At 48.5% G+C, this 22,683-nt stretch overlaps 1 long non-coding RNA gene across 24 annotated transcripts in view; it reads right to left on the bottom strand.

Moving 5' to 3' along the window:
• Positions 1 to 11,252: 11,252 nt before the first annotated feature.
• Positions 11,253 to 22,683, bottom strand: part of LOC144307339 (uncharacterized) — a 68,738-nt gene continuing 57,307 nt past the window's right edge. For 3 of the 24 annotated variants that reach the window (XR_013374233.1, XR_013374230.1, XR_013374210.1), the window contains 2 exons: positions 13,733 to 13,887; positions 11,257 to 13,293 (listed from right to left, as the gene is read on the bottom strand). This is a non-coding gene — a long non-coding RNA (uncharacterized LOC144307339). Of the gene's footprint in view, positions 13,294 to 13,732; positions 13,888 to 18,195; positions 18,394 to 22,683 lie in introns of all 24 variants that reach the window. The other 21 variants (XR_013374224.1, XR_013374211.1, XR_013374232.1 and 18 more) reach the window with 19 other exon arrangements.

The raw sequence follows: 22,683 nt of genomic DNA on the forward strand, positions 1-22,683 counted from the left end.
ATTGTCTTATGGAAGCCGATCCTGAGATGCAGAGAAACTAGGTGGTATGTGCAAACCAGATCCAGTTCCTTCTCCAGCAGGCCACGTGAGATTTCACGATTCTATGATTTGGGAAACCTGGAACAACTTTGGCTGGCTTCCTGGATGTCCTCACCTGTGCTAAGGGTGTTCTTAACTTTTGTGTTCAGTGATGTTTCAACTCAGGTCCAGTGCTGGAAAAAAAATTTTTTTTAAATCAAGGACATTTCATATAACAAGAAATTAGAATGAGAAGCTGGATGATCTAAAAAAAAATAGTATTGTTTGTGAATGAGGAGAGGTAGTTAGGAATACCAGGAAAAATAAAATTAGCAGAGTTTTATTTTTAAAAAGTTGTAGTCTCAATATACAAAAATAAAAATGTATCACCATTCTGAGCATGGACAGAATGTATGAAAACTGAATCCACCTGACATTGATTCAGGGAGCATTTCACAACTTTGAATGGAAAAGTCTAGTGTTAAAAAGATAAAATGAGACACATTAATTTGAAGGGAGTAGAGAGAGAGATCATTCATGAACACAGGGTGGGGGTGGAGAGGGGGAGAGGGAGAGAATCCCAATCAGACTCTACACCCAGTGTGAAGCCCAACATGGGGCTCTATCTCATGACCCTAAGATCATGACCTGAGCCAAAATCAAGAGTCGGATGCCCAACCAACTGAGCCAGCCAGGTGCCCCATTACATTTTTGAAGAGTTTATTTGAGCAAATATCAGTTAGAATCTACTAGTGCCAAGCCAAAAGTGGTTAGGGGCACCTGGTGGGCAGGAAGTGGAGGAGAGACTTTTATAGAGCAAAAATATGAGCAAAGTGAGGAAGTTATTTCATTGACTAAAGTGAAGCAGTTGTCTTATTTAGAAAAGCCCAGTTGGCTGTTGTGATTGGTTGCTCTTAAATTTTGCTTTCTAAAAAAATAAAATTAAATAAAAAAATAAATAAGTAAATAAATAAATAAATAAATTTATTTTGCTTTCTTGGATACAAGTGCACTGATAGGAATTGACTCTGGCTTAGATTTTGGTTTGCTTAGGTAGGCTACCAAAACATTAGAGCCTCAGTTGAAAGGCCCCCATGTTTAATGCCTTCAATAAGAGAATTGCATCATTCTATGGGTCTAATGACAGTGCTCGGTTCTGGGGAGAATAATAATTAAATAATCATAAGATAAATACTCATTGATTTTTAATCTATAAAATCAGTGTATACACCAAACACAGAGGACCTAAGGATAGTGACGGAACAGAGCATAAGTATTTCAAGCAAGCAATGGAAAAGTAAGAGAACAGCTGATACAGACGTCCAAACACAGACGGAGGCGAACTCCTTATTTTGCAGTACAAAACCAGAAAGTACCATCTGAGGTTGAAATATCAAGAAATATAATCTTTTGAAAGCATAAACTTAAATATATTATTTTAAATGATACAGGTGAAGAGCAACAAAACAGCAAAATTAGAAGCAGGGTTACAGTTACTGAAAATGTGTTATATCCTTTCTCTCTCCTGGTGACAAACCGATAAACGCTATTTAAAATTGAAAAACCAAGAGGAAGGCATCAAAGCATTTAGGTAGTTCAAGTCTACAAATAACCATCAGAAGAACTAGAGACTAGGCCCAGGTGTGGCAAGGGGAAGGGACATCTCTACTTTTCATTTTCTGTTGTCCTTTATCGCTCAAGTAGTTTTTATCTATGCTTAGGTTCCTTTAATTCATTAGTGATTGAAGAACATGCAAGGCTAATACACAGAACTTCTGGGTAAATGGAGTCACCACAGAGCTGTGAGGTGGAGGCATGTTAGAACCAAGCAGTCTTACGAGTAGCCAGTGACCTCTGGAGCCATCCTAGAGCTCTCCCCACCTGAACACTGCCCAGGTGTCTGAAATACAGGTGTCCTGCCAACCCGAGCTGATGGCTGGCATTACAGGAGAATAAGGCCACAGCTAAAGAGACACCTGCTGCTTAAAGTGGCTGTAAGCTAGAGATCCGAAAGCAGTGGTGAGCTGGGTGTAGACCATGATGTAGTGGTCAACACTGTAGGCTTTGGAAGAAACGGCCTTCTCTGGACTGTCACTTACTCGCTATGTGACTTCAGACAAGTGATGAAAATAATTAGACCATTCCCTAGGGTTTTGCGGGGCTTAAGTGAGCTCATTTGTGTTAAGATGTGCATTAGCTGTTATTATTATAAAAACATGCAGATTCCAGCCTCAGGGAGAACCTAATGTCAATGATGAATGTTTTGGAGATTTTGCCAGGTGATGATCTCCTATAGTTTTTCTCTCCCCTAGAGAGACAACCTGATTTTAGCCTGGGGAAAGAGAATACCAATTTGGGGAATGAGAAACTATCAAGACTAATGCTACTAATAAAAGTTAACATCTGGGGTGCTCAGTTCAGTTAAATGTCCAACTCTTGGTCTCAGCTCAGATCTTGATCTTAGGGTTGTGAATTCAAGTGCCACGTGGGACTCTGTGCTAGGAACCTACTTCAAAAAAAAAAAAAAAGTTAGCATTTATCGAGCTGAGTGTTTGCCCTGCACCAGGAACTGTGCAGTTACACATACCATCTGAGTCCATCTTCACCGTGACGGGAGGCAGACTTTATTATCTCTAGTTTTTTCATAGTGGTAAAACACAACAAAACTAGCACCCTAACCATTTTTAAGTGCGGAGTCCAGTAGTGTTGAGTACTGTTAAAAACAAGATGGCAGGCTCAAAATGGAGTTGCTAATGCTAAACCCCATGTCCCCAAACCCAGTTAACTAGTTACAGTTTCTGCTCCACCAGAGGTGGAATTATAAACCAGCCAATCAGGGATCTCCTGACCAGCATTGGGTAGGTGATCTGCCTTATAAAACCCCTGCCATCCCCTAAAGAGAAAGTAACCTTCTAGTCACCCAATATAACCTTGTTCCTGCTCCCTTCCAACTATAGAAGTCTTTCATTTGGTACAGCTCCTCCGAGCCCCCCCTTCCCAACAGGGTGCCGCCTGATTCGTCAGTCCCTAAAATACCAAGAATATCTTTAAAATCTACTCAGTTAAAATTTCACATTGTACGTTCACATTGTTGAGCAACCAGTCTCCAGAACTCTTATCATCTTGCGAAACTGAAACCCTACACCCATTAAACAACCCTTTATGACCTCCATTTTGCAGAAAAGGAAGCTCAGAGGAGTTACCATGTCAAACCATGTGAAAAGGCTGTTATCCAATTATTTTTAACCTATGAACAAATGGCAATTTGGAATAGTTCCATCAAACAGCCCGAGCCAGTTAGAAGAGCCACGTGTCAAGGCTGACCGCCAAGTCCCGATGGAGCCCACGGAGATGAGACCACTCCTGCAGGAATGCCTGAGGTTGGCACCCAGGACCAAGGAGTGAGGTCCTGTGGGAGAAGAGAACCTATGGAAGACACATGGAAAGTGACCTGGACTTTCTCAGGTCCTAAGAAAGAGGCACTAAAATCATTCTAAATTATTCTAAGGCAGAGCTATAGGGTGAATCCAGGTTTGTATTCCTTGACACTGATTCAATTCGGGTGATCATTTTTTAAAAATACATAAAATGTACAACCAGAGCATTTTCCATTTCTTCTCTTCTTTTCTTTAGATTCATCTGTCCATATGACTTTATAGATCCTTAGTCTCCGGGAATGCCATCCTCAGAAACTGCAAGGCAGTAGCAGGTCTTGCAGGTGGATCTTCATGAGCATTAAATGCATTGGGAGGCAGGAGAGTAGGAGGGGGGGGTAGTGAGCTCCACACCTGTCACAGCGATCGGGGGCATTCGTGCATTACCCTGAGGCAGAGACGGGGGCAAAGTCATTGTACCCCAAGACCGCTGTCCCTTAGTGGCTCAGGCAATGGTCTCAGTGGGAATTCTATAGTTTCCACGTGCACCTCTCTCTTAGGGTGCACACCCTCTGGAAGATCCCTTCACCCATCAGTGGGTTTGATCAGTGGTTTTTCCCCTAACTCCTTCTTACCTCCCTGGCCTCACGTTCTCTATGCCCCCCCACCTCTCTCATTGCCTCCTGGTACATCTCTGCCTCCTGAACACTTCAGCACAGACTCAGGCTTCCTCTTCTTATTACTTTCAGAAAATTCTGTAGGTGGAAAGAAATTTAATCGGTAATAATAAGGCTTTCTATTTTTAGAGCTCCTGCCTTCTGAGCAACCCGAAGAATGCCACAGTTATAACAGACTCAGTGAAAGGGTTGAAAGGGTCTTCCAAAGGTCTTCACGGAAAGTCCCCTGCCAAGAGGCAAACCTTCCAAAACTCACGTTGGACAGGCGCTAGCCTCCTTTACTCTGACACAGGATGTCAAACTCAGTTCTGCGCCTCGGAGTCTCAACCTCAGAACCCATCCCCACCCCTAGCCAAGAACCCTTCTTTCCAGAATAGTTGAAATAGACTCCAAATGTCCTCCCTAGCCCCTGCTGTCTTGTCCAGCCAACGTCTACACCACCTGATACAGTGATCTTTCTAAAATACAGCTCTGATTGTCTTTGGAGTGCGAGATCAGATGTGCAGTGTTATAGGAAGACAGGATTAGGTGAAGTGTCACAAGCTGGGCCTCAGAAGATTGTAGGAGGTCACCAAAAAGAGTGAGGGGAAAGAGAAGAGTCAGGCAAAGGACAACGCCAACGCAGAGGCTGAGAATCAGCAGGTGCATGGACATTTGAGGCACAGCGGGTGATGCAGAGTGGCCTGAGTGGGGAAGGAAGCAGAGACGAGCTACCAGATTGAGAGCCAGGACTTTTTCTAGACGGCAGTAGGTTACCGGGTGGTGGGCATTACGGCAAAGGCCTTGGGCAGAGTTGAGTTGAAAGGCCCTGATCCCAAGAAGAGAGGAGGAGACAAGTATCAGGGAAGATGGAGTTAAAGGAAAGCACATCCCAGCACCATCTCACCCCTCACCAGGGCTCCAAATTCCTTAAACCATCCATCCCAGCCCCCACCACACACACATGTATCAGCACACATCTTCCCTTCTGGAGTGCAAATAATCCTAGTGACCTGTTGTACAGAGGGTCTCAGATTTGGAGTCAAAGCCTGGTTTCACGTCTATCACCCAGTGTTGGCCCTCACCACACAGACTCACCTTTTGCACTAAAATGCAACAGACACACCTTCTCCCAGGAGTGGATGGGAAATAATGTATGTGGAATACTTAGGACACATGGACAATGCTCAGGCAATGCAGTTTTACTATACATTTTGCTGTTTTCTCTGTGATCCTCTCTATGTTCCCCCAAGAGCATCCGGGAGTTCTGTGTCCCCAGACATTAGGCAGGTGTGTGTAAGCTCTAGCTAATGGCACGTCTACCTGTCGGTGAGGGCTTTCCTGGATTCTCTGGCCGGAGTTAGACAAGGCCGACACTCTCAGAGCGGATGAATGGGGACCGTCGTGTGTGTGTGTGTGTGTGTGTGTGTGTGTGTGTGGACCTGGACTTCTGTGTGTGTCAGTTGTGCAGAGGGTAAAGGGGGGAGAGAGGAATCAAAAAACAAAACAAAAAAAAGACGAATGAATGCAAGAGGTAGAGCTAGGCCCAGCAAGAACGGGGTTAAAGCAGATGAGCAGATGAGCAGCAGAGGTCCAATGGGACCAAGGGGTCCAAGGGTCCCCTTGCTCAGTCCTCGCTGACAGTAGCGGTGGGTGCCTGGGTGGAGGGTGGGCACCGCAGACTGCTGTACCTCCTTGGCACACGATCCCACTCAGGCCACTCAGGCCAGGGGGCAGTTCTCCCACTGACTGATGCGCTACCTCTGAGCTGGAGAGAGTCTCTGGGGTTGGGCTGGGGGTCAGAGGGCAGGGAATGGGTAACTCCACCAACAGTCTCCAGCGCTTCTTCTGAGGACAGGCTCTGTGACCGCATGTTTTTCCGTGACATCACTGTCCGTGACCTTTGGGGGCCAGCAGGGTGGAGTCCGAGGGGATGGGGACAGGCCATGATTCTTCGGTGGTCACAAAGGTTGGGATTGTGAGCCGCCTGGAGCTAGAGAGCGGCCTCAATGGGCACAATGTTTCTCGCTGGACTGGGACTGGCTTCCCTGCCCTGGGATATTGCAAGACTATAGTGGACCTGTTGTCTTTGCTCCTTCTCTATATTAAAAAGCACATTGTTGAGCACAGAGGCTGTGTGTGTGTGTGCGTGTGTGCACGCGGGCACACACGCACACACACACAGAAGTGTAAAGAGTCGCAGAAAATTGCATTTTGCTTTTAGAACAAATGATGATGATGTGAAGTGGAAAACTTGCAGCCCAGCCAGCAGAGAGAATTGTGTTTTTGCTTCTCGGAAGCCTCGGGAAGAAGAGGAGGAAGGAGGAGGATGGGCAGGGGAGGGCGGGGGAGACTTTGCTGATGTTTCCAGAACACCAAATAGCAGGGGAGAGATCAATCTGCCCAATGAGTCCAAAACTGATTACACCCAACACAGCTAACCGCCCTGTGTTCACTTAAAGTAATAGCCTTGAACACTCGACAGAGATAACTCAGCGACCCTATTGATTTGGGATTGCAGTCACCTCCCCCCAACATACTACACACATGAACACTATTACAGACCCGTACGTAGTATTTTTGGTTTGCTTTGCTGCTTTTCAAACACTAATGTAATTGGCATGACCTGCACCACCAGCTTGGAAAATAAAGCCATACCTGTATTTTACATGTGCATTAATCACTCAGCGACAACCCCCTCCCCCCCCTGCCCCGCACTCACCACCCAGATTGAAGGATGACCAGCGGCCTCTCTTCTGGGACCTCCTCTCCGCAAAACTCAAGCCTCAGGTGCTGGCTCAGCCCAATGTGTTAGTGTAAAGAAATAATTGAGTGATCCTATCAGCTCACCAACACCCCCCTCCCCACCCCCAGCGCCCTGCTGTTGTCACTTGTACCCACGCCACATGGTGCTGCTGTGCTGAAGTCACGTCTCCTCTTGCAGACTGATGTCACCGAGAGGTGCCTGGCTCACCCAGACCCTACTCGGGCAGCAGAGCCTCCTGAGGGCGGACAAATCTGTAGACACCCACTGTCCCAAAGCCACGTCCTCCAAAGCAGGATTGGAAAGAGGCTTCCAGGGAAGCCAGAAGCATGGCTGTGTGAAGATGTCCCCCTGGAGACCCCTGATCCTGTCTCCTGAGAACAGCCAGGGTCCTTAGACCCATCACAAGCAACCTCAACCGTTGACTCGCAACAGCTCAACAGGGGTTGGAAGCACCTCGGACATCATCCAACCCCCTTTGTTGAGGAATATGAGGCCTGGCAAGCTTAGGTGGCTTCGCAGCATCACTTGGCTGCCCAGGGAATGTATTTTTGTGGAGTTGCGCTTAGTTTCACTCCCTGGAAGGCCTCAGAAGGCATCTAACCCTGTCCCCTCAGTCACCTGTCCTCCCTCTCCACCAATGTCACACCTGTGCCAATGCCTGGCCGGCTGGGTCGGGCCAGGGGGCCCCACTGGGTGTCCGTGCAGAAGTCCCTTGTGTGCCTCTTCCCACCTCCTGGGAAGCCCCTCAGTCCTGAGCAAGCCGGGGAAGTGGGCCCCCCGGACTCTGCCCCATGATGGGCCCTTCCTTGCCCTGCATCCCTGCCTTCTCAAACTGTCCCTATCAATGGCCCCTTCCCACCCATTCAAACCTTTCTGAGATTAAGGGGAAAAAAGAAGTGCTTTGTTCCAACATTTCTCTCTCCACCCTCCTCACGCTCCCCCTCCGCTCCCCCTCTGCTTTTCCCTCTCTCTGTCCTTCATTTCTCTTCTCTCATCTCAAAAAAAAAAAAAAAAAAAAAGTTTGAGTGAACACTCCCTCTCCCCAAGCACACATTCATGTCGATCTTCCTGGTGCACGTGTGAGGTGACAAAGTCACAGCCTCCACAGCGTCCTCGGCAGGCCCTGGCCGTGCACCAGCCACCTGGGAAATGCCTGGCAGTCCCCGGGAGGGAGGGGCAGGCACCGGGAGGATGGCAAAGCCAGGCTGCTATCCCCAGAAACACTGAGGCTCAGCAGCTCTCTGGGTGGTCGGGAGGGGAGCAGGCTAGACCTGTCTGTGGCCTGGAGGATTCTGGGCAGCAACTGCCCAGGCAGAGGACACTCCCAAAGCAGCTCAGCAGGTCACCATTCCCATTCAGTTTCATGGGGGAAAAATCGGAGAGGAAGACAAACCATGAGAGACTCTTACCTCTGGGAACAAACTGGAGGTCATTGGAGGGGACGGGGATGGGGATGGAGTCACTGGGGGATGGACAATAAGGAGGGCATGTGATGTGATGAGCACTGGGTGCTATACCATATGTTGGCAAATTGAAATTAAATTTAAAATGAAATAAAGTAAGATAAGATAAAATAAAAAAAATTAAAAGGCCACCAGTACTTGTCCTTCCCTGCCCCCCACTGGTCCATCTCCTCCTGAAGGAAAGGCTTTTGTGGTGACTGGGAGCCTCTTTGACGTGTGCAGGAGCTTCCCAACACTGAGAACACATGCCCTTTACTGGGGAAGAAAAAGAAAAAGGGAACTGAGACATCCCGACGCCCTCCTAAGGGCCAGGCGTTGTTCTAGGAGTTGGCCATACGACAGTGAGTAAGACTAACGTGTTCCCTGCCCTCGTGGGGCTCACATTCTCGACGGGAATCAACACCCATGTACACCAATATAATAATTCCAGATTGTAGGATGGGCCGGAAAGGATGGACAAGGTGCTACAGTCATGACAACGCCAGGGACTCCCTTAGGGTTGGGGGAATGTGTCTCTTGGAAGGTGACATCTAGGCCGAGACCTGAACCCGGGGCTGGCAGACAGGCCTGGAGATGGAGTTCGAAGCCATGCTCACTACGGCGCTGCACTGGCTGTGCTGCTGTCATCCACAGTTTCCACGCGGGGACGCTGAGGCCCCGAGAGATGGAGTAACATGCCCAGTGGCAGGGTGCAAACCGCTGTGACTGACTGACCCCAGAGCCACACTTTCCCTGTTTCGTCCCTTCCCTGAGGGGTACTTGTGCCTCCATTCCGAATCATAAAAAGCACCTGGGAAGCCTTGGAATCCGAGGCAGATTCTCCGTGATCCTTCGAGATCAAGGTCCTGTCCTGGTGACGTGTAAGGGCTGAGCACCTGTTACCTGCCCAAGGGAGGTCGGGACTGCTCTCTGCTCTCGAGGTTCTTGGAAGACAAGCCAGGGCTCAGCTCAGGGCCCAGGATGGAGAGGCCCGGCCAGGCACACAGGAGGGGGCTCGGGCACAAAGTCGCCTCTTCCGGAGGAGACCTAGCGGCTGCAGGAGGCTGCCTGGCAAAGTGCCAGGATCTCCATGACCTGCCACGACAGGAGAAAGCAGAAGCACGGATCCAAGACTCTGCCTCGGTCCCTAAGTTGACATTTCCTGAGTGTTTAACTCATGGGTCCTGAGTACCGGATGAGGCACTGTGAGGACATTCACGGAGCACAAACCCATGACCACAACCCCGCAGGACCCGAAAACCTCCCTGCAGGGAAGCACTCAAGTCCATGAAACACCTGGAGAGCACTTGCACCCAGCCACCGGGCAGCACATGGAAAGGCACGTGGCGCAGGCAGGTAAGGCTGCGAGGGGGGGCTCCCGGGAGGAGGCCGACCAGATGGATGTCAGATTTGTCTTGGTTTATTTTACATGAACAAACATTTATTTAGTAGAATGAACAATAGATGAAAATTATAAGATATTTTAGGACACATGAGCTAAATTTACTTGAAAGATCAAAGGTAATTTTTAATGGGAAAAGTTGCATTTAAGTTGGAACTAGAGAGATAAGGAAAAGGATGGCAAAACAAAGTGAACTTTCCCCTGACATGGATAGCATATGAATAGACACAACAATGAAAAGAAAATACAAGTAAAGTCTTCCTTTTGAGGATTACATAAATAATTGATGAATTACTTATGGTTTCACTAACAAATACTTTTAACCGTCCATCTGTTGTGATCTTATGATTCTGTAGATTCTCTAAAATAAATAAAGTCCCATTCCTTGTATTTCCCCGCTTTTTTGAAATGTATGCTTTTTCTGAAATCTAGTGTATTATATATTTTTACTTTTTAATATTCATGTTTATTATTATTATTTATAGCCACATATTCCTGACCTTAAAAATAAATGATACGTTTAAAAAGAAAAACATTTTTTCATTGATCCCAATTGACTAGAATCAGCAGTTCTATTTGCTAATTTTGTTATCAACAAGGTCATTACTGGCATTTTGGTTTGAAAGGGTGGGGCAGGAGGGGAGAGAGCCGTGCTGGCAGGGAGATGGTCATGGATGTGCCACTTGCCCAGAGGAAGGCCGAGTGGAGGACAGACAGTGAGAGCGCAGGCCCGGAACCCGGGAGGCCGGGAGCCCTCAGGCCAGGGAAGAGTGACTCATGGAAGGTTCTTGAGCAAAGCCCTCATAGGACAGCAGCAATGCATCCGAAATTGTAATAGTCATTCGTCTCTTGCGTGCGACATTTTGCAATATTCAGATGGTTCCGTGTACATTATTTCATTCGATGCTCCCAACCACCCAGCGAGGGACAAAGTGATCACTGCCTTCTGCGGCTGAGGAAATGCACGAGAGACGTTTAAACGACTTGCCACTGGTCACACATCTAAGGGAAAGAGCTGAAACTGGAGCCCGTCCCCTGACCCGGGGAAGGCGGGGATGGGGGGCACAGTACCAAGGGAAGGGCTTGGCTTGTGAAACCAGACAGACCTGAATTCGATGCCAGTTCCGCCAATTACCAGTAAGCTGTGCAGCCTGGGACAGATGATCAACCTCCCTGAGCCTCAGTTTTCTCATTTTTTACAATAAGAATCATCACAGTGTAGACACAGATGTGCTGTGAGGTGGACAATAACCATGGCCCCTGGCACAGCACGGATGTCCCCACCCAGGTCCTGAACAAACAAAGTTAGTAACCCAACTGCCCTCTACCCTTCGGGGGGAACAGTGAAGCTCTGCAGGCAGGTGGGTCCACCCTCATGACCAAGCCACATGGGCCCCACTTTCCACAAGGCTGAGGCCCCAGATGAGCAGTACATGTGCATCTTGGTGGTGGGTGGAGGGGGTGGCTGGACCACAGATTTGAGAAGCCATATAGCACACTTCCCCTCTTTCTTGACTAGGGCAGGCCTGGATTTTTTTTTTTTAAAACAAACAGGATTTGAGATAACAGCCCACACAAATGACTTCTTAGAAATCTCACCCTTGACTTATCATTTGGAATAAAAGCAATTTTTCATTCTGGCAAAGCTCTTTATTCTTTTTGGAACATTTTCATATACATTATTTCACTTGATCCTCACAACACTGAAAGGGAGACAGGCAGGCTTTACTGTTCCCTCTGAACAGAGGAAAAATCCACCGCTTAGGGGTGGGGGCGGGGGGCCCAGAGCTCTCCACTCCCTGCCCGCCCTCCCCTCCCTTTGTGCGTGCACTCAAGAGTCCACATCCACCCATTGAGGAGCTCCGCTCTGACGCCTGAAATCCTCCCCCTCCCATTCAGCTCCTGAATCATCAGAGATGCTCACGTGAGGCTCTTACAACCGGGGGGCATGATGGAGCAGTTTTGAAAAGAGACAGCTGCCTTGGACACATCCTGCAAGGGCGCTAAACTGTACCCTGCAATGGGGAGTGGGGGTGGGGGGTGTCCCAAACCCACCACCCTGCCCAGGGGCCCTTCCTTACAGCTCCACCCAGAAAAGCAGAAGACTCATTTGGAGTCAGCTCACCTGAGGCTTGAGCCTTCAACTTCAGCTCGAGAATTTCCGTAGGCCAGTCCACTCCTGAAGCCTGACCTGGCAATCCTAAAGAGAAGCTAGGACTGCCACCCCAGGCTGCAGATTGGCTCCTGGGTACAGGAGACCTTCCCCCCACCCCACCCCCAGCAGCAGAGAGCGGCTAAGGATGAGAGCAACAGCACAAATACTTACCGCCAACCACGGTGTGTTCTAGGCACATAGGATACCTCCAGAAACACAACCGACAAAGCCCCCTGCCTTCCTTTGACCTATATTCTAGTGAGGGGAGACGGAGAAGCAAAAATGAGCAAAATCAATCAATAAATGAAGAAGCAGGGGAGGTGCTATGTGGTAGGTGAGGGAAGAGTGTCACAGGGTAAAGCGGATGGAGCACGCTGGGGGAAAGACAGGGAGGCACGCAGGTTACTATTTTAAATAAGATTGTCATAAGCTTTGTTGAGAAGATGACATTCGAGCAAAGAGTCGAAGGAATATGGCTATCTGGAGAAAAGGCTTTCCAAGCAGAGGGGACGGCCAGAGCAAAGGCCCTTGGGAACAGGGAGGAGGCCAGCGTAGCTGGAGCAGAGGACATGAGGGGGAGAAGAGGAAGAGATGAAGTCAGAGAGGGAAGGGGGCCAGGTCCTATGGTCACAGAGGGTTTGACAGGACATTGTAAGGAATCTAACTTTTACTCTGAGTAAAATGGGGGCACTGGGAGGCTTTGAAGCAGAGGCCTGAAATGACCTAACTCTTAGCAGTATCACTCCAGCTGCTCTATTGGGGACGGAAGGTATGGGAGGGCGCAAGAGGGACAGCTGGAACACCACCTAGGAGGCCGCTGCAGAAATCCAGGTGAGAGATAATGGAGTTTCAAAACCAGGGGCAGCAGTGCAGATGGTAAGAAGTGGTCAGCACCTGCCATATGGGAAAGGTAGAGCCAACATGACTCGCCAAGAGGTTGGGTGGAGGGATAGAGCAGTGAGAAGAAGAGGAGGTGAGGCAACTCACGGGGTCTGGGCCTGAGCGGTGCCATCAACCAAGAGGGGCAGGACTGCAGAGGAGCAGGTGGGTGTGGGAGGCGAGGGGTTCTGGGTTGGATGCCCACTGGATGTCCAATGGAGATGTCAAGGCAGCATGAGATTCGAGGCAGCTGCTGTGTCCTTGCTGATGACTGCTTGGACCCAGGAGCAGCGTAGACATCCACAGCCCAGCCCCCTGAGGAGGGCTTATCCACCAGGCCCACGCTGTCATCACTGGGCACCCAGCTTTCCAGGCCTTGCCCCGTGGACCACTCTCTATCCACGAGGCAGCTCTGAAGGCTCCAAGGCCCACGGCACAAAAAAGCATCTTCAGACCAAAGCTAATGGTGTCCGGGAAGTCAGCATGCTGTCCTTCTGTCCAGAACAGCTCTGTCAAATAGAACTTTCTGCAGGGATGGACACGTTCTGTAGCTTCCCGGTCCAGCGTGGTAACCACTTGCCAGGTGTGGCTTTTGAGCACCTGAAACGTGACCAGAACAACTGAGAAACTAAGTTTGTCATTTTGTTCAGTTTTAAGTAATTTTTTTAAAGATTTTATTTATTTATTCATGAGAGACACAGAGAGAAGCAGAGACACAGGCAGAGGGAGAAGCAGGCTCCATGCAGGGAGCCCAACCTGGGACTCCATCCTGGATCTCCAGGATCAGGCCCTGGGCTGAGGGCGGCACTAAACCGCTGAGCCACCTCGGCTGCCCCAATTTTAAGTAATTTAAATCCAAACAGCTCCTGTGGCTAATGGCTACTATATGGGACACCACAGCGCTAGGTGGCCCTTACCACTCCAATCCATCAAGCAGAACTGTGCTCATCCTTCAAGGCCTCATTCCAAGGTCTCTAACCTTCTTTCCGTTCATGCAAAGAGGGAGACCCCTCTTCCATCCTCCCACAGTGTTTCGTACCTATTTCTCGTATCTCAGCATACAGGAATGACTTGGTTGCATTCCTGCTCCCCCGGCAGGCCGTGAGCTTCTTGCAGGCAGGCATTGTGACGTTCTCGTCTCTGTAGCACCTGGTCCTGGCAAAACGTCTGGCTCAGTAGGTGCTGAACAAGTCACTGTTGAATGCGTAGATGGATGAACAAGGACAAGGGCACGTCTCACGCTTGTGCCCAACCCTTGTTTCTTATTTCTACTAAATGGAGAGGAATGTAGGGAAGGTCAGGGATGGGAGATCAAAAGCTGTTCAGCTTTCTCAGTGCCCTCTGCTTCCTCCCATGGGGCAGTGAGGGGCAGAAATGAGATTAGGACCAGGTTCAGAGCCCACCGCCCCCATCTTATTAGAATAAGTACCTAGGACAGAATTTTTTTTTAAGGTTTTATTTATCTATTCATGAGAGACAGAGAGAGAGGCGCAGAGACACAGGCAGAGGGAGAAGCAGGCCCCATGCAGAGAGCATGATGTGGGACTCGATCCTGGGTCCCCAGGATCACACCCTGGGCTGAAGGCGACGCTAAACCTCTGAGCCACCGGGGCTGCCCTAGGACAGAATTTCTAACTCGGAAGCCAAAAGAGGGGAAAATATTTCTTTAAATGGATGATCATGACAAAATTGCATTTTACCCAGACATTTATGTCTATGTAAACAAAATGATTTTCTGCTTTATAGATAGATAGATATATCTTATATATATTAATATATATTAATATATAATAAAGATTATATATATATATAAAAGATTTTCTTTATTTATTTGAGAGCCAGAGAGAGAGCACAAGCAGGGGGAGCAGCAGAGGGAGAGGGAGAAGCAGGCTCCCCATGAAGTAGGGAACCCAACGTGGGGCTCGATCCCAGGACCCCGGGATCATGACCTGAGCTGAAGGCAGATGCTCAACCGATTGAGCCTCCCAGGGGGCCCTGTTTTATATTTTATTGTCAGGAGTCATATTTGTGGCTTGTTCTTTAAATAAGTGCCGTAGCTCTATCTATGGCTAAGCTCAGTGCATCACCGAGAGTAAGGAAGCCCCACGCCGGTAGCACACTGCAACCCCAGGTCTGGGTCACCGAGGGTGTTCCCTTAGAGCTAACTGCAGGCCTGAGCTTCTCAGAGGGTAGCCTTATTCTTGAAAGCGGCACTGCTTTCTTCAGTGTTTGGGTATTTTGTATGTGGGAGGCATTGCACTGAGGGCCCATCCTGTTCACGAGAAGCTAGTACTCTAGGTGAGCATTGCAAGAGAAGGGATCGTGCTTATGGAAGAAACATAGGGCTTGGCTATAATTGTTAGGTTGGTAAATACTTATGTTTTCATGGATCAGACCTTGACTGGCAAAGACCCAATGTCTCTAGGAAACCAAATTAAGCCTTGAGAGAGATAAGAATGGGAAGGAAGGACACAGAGGCACTTGGAAAATGAGCAATAAAATGGAGGTAGATTGGGGGGGGCTGGAGGGAGGGGGAGGGAGGGGGAGAGAAAAGGAAGGGGGAGGAGAAAGGGAGGGGGACCGAGAGGAGACAAGGGTGGAAGGGGATGGGGGGAGGGAGGAAGGATTGTGAGTTTGGGCCCAAGATGCCTCTGGCTGTGGTTATTTCTTACGTTCCAAACAGCTGGCCGAGTGTCCGGAGTTTTGGATGAGGCACCATGTAGGAGGGGTGCTGAGGGAAGCAAAGGGGGAGGCACAGAAGATGGGAACCCCCTTCAGTCCCCTTGGGGTGTGGCTCTGGCATCCAGTCTCCTGGCTTCACACAGGCCAGCCAAGAGCACAGCCTTCAATGCTCAGAAGCCATTGTATGAGGTGGTTCTAAGAGGCCCCCCTGATTCCCAGGGGTTCACCCCAGAACCCAAGGACTTCAGAGTCCTTGCTTATAAACCTGAAGAACCACACATCGAGAATCTCCTCTTAAAAAGGAGTGGTGGGGATCCCTGGGTGGCGCAGCGGTTTGGCGCCTGCCTTTGACTCAGGGCGCGATCCTGGAGACCCGGGATCGAATCCCACATCGGGCTTCCGGTGCATGGAGCCTGCTTCTCCCTCTGCCTATGTCTCTGCCTCTCTCTCTCTCTGTGTGTGTGACTATCATAAATAAATAAAAATTTAAAAAAATAAAAAGGAGTGGTGATCAGTTGTCAAAATGGAAGTGTTAGCTGGAGTCTTCCTCCCAGAAGAGAAAGGAAGAGCGAGGGAGCAGGGAGGATGGGCCTTGAGCATAGACTCTCATGGGGGAGCAGGATTGCAAAGCCCTCCACGGCCCTGCGATCTCAGCTCCACAGGCAGGCTCAGAGAGTGCTTGGCCTTGTGGCCTGAGCTCTGCCTCCCTGCAAATACCCATGTTGAAATCCTAACCCTAGTACCTCAGGATGGGACTGTGGAAATTCGACCTCTAAAGAGATGATGATGGGGCACCTGGGTGGCTCAGTGGGTGAAGCGTCTGCCTTTGGCTCAGGTCATGATCTTAGGGTCCTGGGATCGAGTCCCAAGTCATCAAGTTCCCTGCTTAGCAAGGTCTGCTTCTGCCTCTGCCCCACCATGCCTCACTTGTGCTTTCTCTCTAATAAATAAGTCAAAACATTAGAACAAAATAAAAATAAAAATAAAGAGATGATGATGTTGACATGACAATGTTAGAGTGGCCATGATCCAATCTGACCCTCAACCTTATTAAGAAGAGGAGAGCAGTACATGCAGAGAGACCCCTGAGTGCATGTGCACAGAGGGATGGCCACAGGAGAGGGGTAGCCACAGGAGAGGGGTGGCCACAGGAGAGAGTTGGCCAGGTGAAGAGGCAGCAAGAGGTCAGCCATCTGCAAGCCCAGCAGAGAGTCCTCCAGGAAACCAACCCTGTCAGCACCTCACTCTCAGACTCCAGACTCCAGAGCTGAGAGAAAATAGATTCCTGCTGCTGGAGCCACCCAGGATATGTCACAGAAGCCCTAGCAAATCCATACAGTGGGGATAGGCGCTCATCACCCAGCCTGAGGGAGGTCCCAGGAGCGTCTCAGCTGCAGCACACGTCCCTGAGCCACTGTGCTGTGGTCCCTCCAGCAGCCCTGACCCCAGACTGACCAGTCACTGCAAGAAATTAAAGTTTGAGTCTTTCCCACACGCCAGATATTTTGCTAGGTTGCCTTCTCATCTATCACCTCACATCATCATTAATATACACCCAAGGCTTTAAGGAGTGAATGGGTTTCCGTGAGGTCACCCAACTGGAACATGCTAGACCCAAGGTGGAAGCCCGGGCCCTCTGATTCTGGAGTCATCGTTCCTTCCACCGTCCTTCCAAGGGGCCCCCTGAAGTTTATAAAGACCAGGGATGTTAGGGACTGCGTGCCACACTCTCTTTCCAAAGTCCCAGAACACAGTCACCCCTAACCCTTCACTGAAGAAAGGTCAAAGTTCTGTGACATAGGGAAAGGAAGTATTTATTGAGTCCTAATTCTATTTATACTGGACTTTCTAAGCCAAACCCTTCTCTGACCACCCTGCCCGACTTAGTAGCTAATTAAGAGTCATCTACAACCCCAAAGATATTACTAAGGAACAGTTCAAGAAAATATTACAGTTGACCCTTGTGCAGTATAGGGGTTAGGGGAGCTGACTCCCCACCCCCGATCTGCCCACACAGTTGAAAATCTACATATAAGTTCTGATTCCCCAGAAACATAACCACTAAGAGCCTACTATTGACTGGAAGCCTTACCAATCATATCAACAGTCAATTAATATGTATTTTGGATGTTACATGTATTCAACACTGTATTCTGACAATAAAGCCAGAAAAGAGAAAATGTAATTAAGAAAACCATAAGGGAAAATACAGTACTGGGCTATATTTCCCAAAACAAATCCACATATTTAGTGGATGTACACAGTTCAAACCCATGTTGTTCAACAGTCAGCTGTATGACTTTCTGGACACTAGGCTACTTTTTTCTCCTCGGCCGAGCCTGCCAAGCCCAACTCTGTCTGGAGCTGCTCGTCAATATCTATTTTTAATGGGATATATTTATAATTGGATGTATTTATAACCTCTTCCTCACGGGCACTTGTTTTCCTTCTGGAATCACAGAGGCATTTTCACAGATTGGCTTTGACAGCAAAGAAGGGACTAGAAACAGGTCCCGAGTGCTCCAAGACACCTGCTGCACTTAGTGAAGAAAGGGGCTTCACCACTGGTGCCGGCACCTACTTCTACAAGAGACAGATGGCTCCTGGGAGGGACGGAGGGCTTCGGCTGAAAGGCTCAGTCAGTGCCAATAGAAACCGTCGGTGGCCATCCCTGGGGCTGAATCCTGCTTGCCAAATCCTCCTCGGGTCTCTGTTGCATGCTAAGCACAGATGACCTGTTCAGATCCAGTGTTCTTAGCAAAATCACACAATTATCCAAATTGGGAGACATCTCAGAGGTGGTGCGATGGATTCCCTCACCTCAGGGAGGAGGGACGTGATGATGCCCGGACAGGGAAAGCGACTTGTCCAAGGTCAAGCAATGGGTCCTCGGCAGACAGAGGACCGGGCGGTTCCCGAGTCTGAGGCCAATGGCCCCGATGTCCTGGGTAGCCATCAGAACCTCCGAGAGTATCCTGTCCAAGCTGATGCACCACACTGGGAAAACCACACGCACATCTGGAAAGGATCCACAAAAAAAAAAAAGTTAAATAAATAACCCAAATTGACGAGGGATGGAAAATCGATGTTTAAATTAAGTAGCAAAGATTCCAGCTGGACATAAGGAAGCACTTTTTAGCTGCCAGGGTGATAAAATATCAAAATGAGCAAATCAAAGGAAAACATGCTGAGAACTTCTCGAAAAGACAGGAGAGAAGCATCTGTCTTTGATCGCTGAAGGGTCACCTGCCCCCAGACGGGGAGCTGCAGCAAAGAATCTCTCCATCCCAGCCAGCTCTGTTAGAATCCACTTAGGTTTCCAAGTGCCTTCTGGAAGCCTCTGGCCAAGCAAGCTGCTGTTGCTGAGTTCTGCATCACTGATCCCATCATTTGTTTGAAATTTCCTCTGAAGACCACTTCTTCACCCTCTTGGTTTTTTTTTTTTTTTTTTTAATTTCAAAAAGCCTTCATATTAAACGTCTTTGTGAGGGGCCAGAGCAGAATCTGGAATGCCTGAATCTCAAGCTTTGGGATTTTTTTTTTTCCAGAAGTGACATGCTGAGGGATTAGAGTCTTGGCAATAACTACAGGTCCAGGCAAGCAAAAGGTCAAGTGCAGGGCGAAGTTGGTTGACAGACACCATAGATCTCGACAGGCAGGGTCCTGGAGATCAAAGCGACATTATCAAGCACAGCTGAACTCTGACCTTAGCGCAAAAAGGCCATTTGCTTTCTATCCTTTTTTTACATAATCTAAATATAGGTCACCTGAAGTTCAGGAGACACGTCAGAAGCAAATGAGGTCAGAGGCTTGACAACAGCAGGGTGGGAGATGCTAGGATGACCTCGCGAAGGCGTAGCCACCATTCCTGGCTCCTTGGGAGTCCCACTCCTGTGGGACCGCATCAACACCCCAAAGGACCCTGGGTACATGCAGAAAGAAAATTTGTGGCATTCAAGGGGCATCCACCCACAATGATGAGATACCCTTGTGTCTTCAGGAACTGAGAAGACCCCAAACTTCCAGGTTATAAAGGGGGTCCTTCCTTTTGTCTTTCCTCTCTCTTCAAAAGGTACCTCTGTGATGTCCCTAAATAGATCTCATCAACATATCCATCCTCTCCCATGCTCCTCCTTCTGGGACCCAGTTCAGTCTCGGGTTCTCACTGAGATCCCCCCACTGGTACACCTGTCTCCCTTGGTGCTGCTCCCCATTGGCAAACACTAGCACTGGCCAACCAGCCTGCAACTTGAAATGATAACCGTTGGTCTATTCTGGATGAATCTCCATAGCCATCAACCTTACGAGCGATAGACCCTCACATCTCAGCAAACAGTCACTTGCTCAAAGTTGGGACGGAAGGCACGTACATTATGACAAGGGCCCCGGGAAGCACAATAACCTCACGGGCTTCCACGTGTTCTCAGACACGTGCCTCGTTCTGGGCTTTGGCTTTGCTTTTGGTGTTCAAAGATTTCGGCCAAAGTCCCACACACACCACCACCACTGCCAAAGATGTTGAGGGGCTCACAGGAAACAAGTCCCTGTTCTGAGGAATCATGAAGTGAAGCCATTTGACTGGACTCTAGGACTCGTCCTGAAATCCCAACATCCTGCCGATGTCACCTTGTTTTGAGTCCAAAGAGAGCAGATCGTGTAGATCTGATTTTTCTTACCGTTGCAGCCTGTGCTGAGTTGGGATCCTGCTTACGTTTGCACCAGAAAGACTTTAAGAAAAAAAACTACTGGTGCTCCCTCCTTCCCCCCCCCACCTCATCCCAGTAGAGAAGTCTTTCTAGATGAGGGTCGTGTGTACAGGCGAGCACATGTGTGCACACAGCACGCAAGTCACAAATATGCAGGCTAGTGTGGGGCAAGTGGTCAAATCCTTCTTTTGAAGATGACTGAGCCATTTTCAAGAGATTTCTCAGACAACCCCACAAAACTCCAGATAAACAATGTCGTGCTCACTTGAATCGCCATGAAGCCACGGGTTCCTTGAGGGCAAAGGTTCTATCGTGATCCGGGGGTCCCTGCCACCTAGCCCTGTAGTCCTCCAACAAATGTGTTTGTGAATGAATTCAAATCACTCCCTTCTTCTGGAAACCATCTCTAGCCACAAGGAAGGGCCTCCTTTCCTGAATTTCTCTAGCAGCATCTCTCACCCGTCCACCCCACCGCCAGTGCCCAAGTCACATCCTGACACCTAGGAAAACGACAGCAGAAATTTCCAGAGCTACAGTGGAGTGCTACGTGGCCAGTCCGTGTCAAAGCCGACTTCCTCTTCAGCACTGCCACTCCACACCAAGTTGCTTTCCCTTGTTGTGGTGTTACCATGAATTAAAAGCATAAAGCAAACTCTAAGTTTACAAAGCATCTTTAAGAAATGGATTTTATTTTAGAGGAAGTGTTGATCTAATCACCACCACATCCATGACCCTCTGACGGGTGTGAAGGTCTACTGTTTGGGGCCACCTGAGTCAAACATGGGCTCCTTTGGGGCTTCTCCATTGCTGCTCTAGCTCCTATCGCAAGAAGCCACGCTCCGATATCCTAGAACAGGGCCTAGCAGTTGGTAGCCATTAACTATTTCTCCATTTCCAAGGAATGAGTAAATGTGTAGATGAATGAACGATGTGCTGACATTTTCTGTGCTGCTGCTAGAAGCTCCAGCCCTGGTGAGCTGGGGAGTCAGTGTCCCATGAGACGAGCCAGTGGTTCTGGAACTACTGGAATACCAGCTTTCCACGCCGGACGTAGGGCCTACCCGCCACCTCCTTTTTGTGTACCCAGTTTCGAGATGTAGACCCTGTCACTGTACCTCCTCAACCCCAGGCTCAGGTGTGAATGACTTAGTACTCTTGGCTGCATGAGACAGGAACTCAACTGGAATTTTCTTACACAGGAAGGGTCCCCGTGTGAAGCCATGTCCTTCTCAAGTTGCTCACGGCTTCTGTCACATGCCCTCCCGACACCGCTAGCCGGCCTGGCCCCTCCAGCCTGGGGATGCCCATGGCTCCCCCTGTTACTAGCCAGTCCTACGAGCTGGACCTTTCCTTGTCAGGTTCCCTAAATCCTACCTGTATCATGATAAATAGTCCCTGGTTTTTTTTTAAGATTTAATTTATTTATTCATGAGAGACACAGAGAGAGAGAGGCAGAGACACAGGCAGAGGGAGAAGCAGGCTCCATGCAGGGAGCCCGATGCAGGACTCAATCCCAGGACTCCAGGATCATGCCCTGGGCTGAAGGTAGGTACTAAACCGCTGAGCCACCCAGGTATCCCAACAGTCCCCAGTTATTAAATCCTACTCAGATATCCAGTGCGGGGTGCCATCTCTTTCCTGATGGGACCCAGACCCATATATCCACCCTGGTCTCCTTTCTGACCCAGAATAATCAAACAGAAAGTTCCCAGGAGGTCTTTCCTTGCATATAGTAGTTGTTCAATAAATATAAGATTAAAACATAAAATCATGTCAATAATATAACTAACCTCCATCTTTTCCAGTTACAAGTACCTAGATGATTTCCCCTAACCTCAAACGTTAGGGTTACACTATGCAAGATTTTAATAAATAAGACTCTCATTGCAAGTTGCTAAGTTATCTATTTCTTACTAGAACCATCGTTCTGCACCTTGGCTACATAACAGAAAAGCCTCATGCTTGAACACTTTTATACTAAGCCCTGGGCCCATCCCCCCAGTCCTGATTTAATTAGTCTGGAGTGGATCCCAGACACTGGCAATTTTTTAAAGCTTCCCAAGTGGTTCTAAAGGGCATCTAGGGTTGCAAATCACCTTTCTTGGCAGGACCCACCTTCTCCTTCCCACGGGTGATAAATCTCTGCTCTAGCCATAATGAGGTTGCAAAGGTGAAGAAAAAAACTACAGACAATTGGAGGAAAAGATACTAAGGGAAGTATTTCAAAAATATTTTTCCTCCTAAACATAAATTTATTGAATAAATAAAATGAATGAAATGGCTATAGCACTGAGGTCACAGTGAAAAACCCAGAGCTCAAAGCCTTGTTTTAGGATCAACCCAGGCTTCACACTTGAGTCAGTGAGGAGATTCAGAAGTGTTTGCACTCTTGTCCCACCCCAGACCAACTGTATCAGAATCTCTTAGGTGGGGTCCAGGTGAGAGGTTTTTTTTTTTAGTCTCCCAGAAGAGTCTAATATGGCCCAACCTAAAGACCATTAGTCTAGATGAGGTGATTTCTTTAAATACCTTAAAAATTACATCATAGATTTTTCCTTTTTTAAAAAAGATTTTATTTCTTTAGAGAGAGAGAAGGTGCAAG

This window comes from Canis aureus, chromosome 38 (genome assembly GCF_053574225.1).
Source record: "Canis aureus isolate CA01 chromosome 38, VMU_Caureus_v.1.0, whole genome shotgun sequence".
NCBI lineage: Eukaryota > Metazoa > Chordata > Mammalia > Carnivora > Canidae > Canis > Canis aureus.